The sequence below is a fragment of the Penaeus monodon genome, chromosome 29, assembly GCF_015228065.2.
Source record: "Penaeus monodon isolate SGIC_2016 chromosome 29, NSTDA_Pmon_1, whole genome shotgun sequence".
NCBI classification, from domain to species: Eukaryota; Metazoa; Arthropoda; class Malacostraca; order Decapoda; family Penaeidae; genus Penaeus; species Penaeus monodon.
The window spans coordinates 29915206-29915751 of record NC_051414.1 but is presented as its reverse complement, the minus strand read 5'-3'; the positions used below and the strand labels follow the sequence as shown (position 1 = coordinate 29915751).

The window sequence follows — 546 nt, the reverse complement described above, 5'->3', positions numbered from 1 at the left end:
CTAAAAGAAGAAATTGGGGAGAGGGAGAAAAGGGTGCGTGAAAGACAGGGATGAGAGAGGAGGCTCAAAGAGAAAAGGGGGATGAGGGAGGAAGAGAAGGAAACAAGGATGGGGGTGGGGGTTGATGATGGGATCCCCCAGTGCCTTACCAAACAGTCTCTCAGTATGTATGTAGAGACAGCTGCTTGAGGGGGAAAATCAGAAGCAAAGAAAACAGAGACTACGCTGCTCTTGGGTGCTTTTATAATTATTTTTATGTATTAAGGCTATAAACAGGCTTTAAGCCAAGCACGTACACAAAAGTTCATCATGATAACGTAGAGTAGGCTCAACTACATATGATGCGATGATGTCATCATAGTTCAAGGGGTTATCTACCATGATGTGATAGGACATTATCCCATCGTTAGTGGGTTAAGGGGGCAGAGGATGGAAGTAGAAGGGGCAGATGTAGGGCAAAACATGTATTGTTTGGCTTAGGGGAGGAGTGAATTTAAGGAAGGTTTGGGAGTGAGAGGGGATGACAGTATTGGGTTGGGAAAGATG

At 45.1% G+C, this 546-nt stretch overlaps 1 protein-coding gene across 2 annotated transcripts in view; it reads left to right on the top strand.

Moving 5' to 3' along the window:
• Positions 1–546, top strand: part of LOC119592131 (zinc finger and BTB domain-containing protein 7A-like) — a 13140-nt gene that overhangs the window by 6426 nt on the left and 6168 nt on the right. The window lies entirely within an intron of this gene.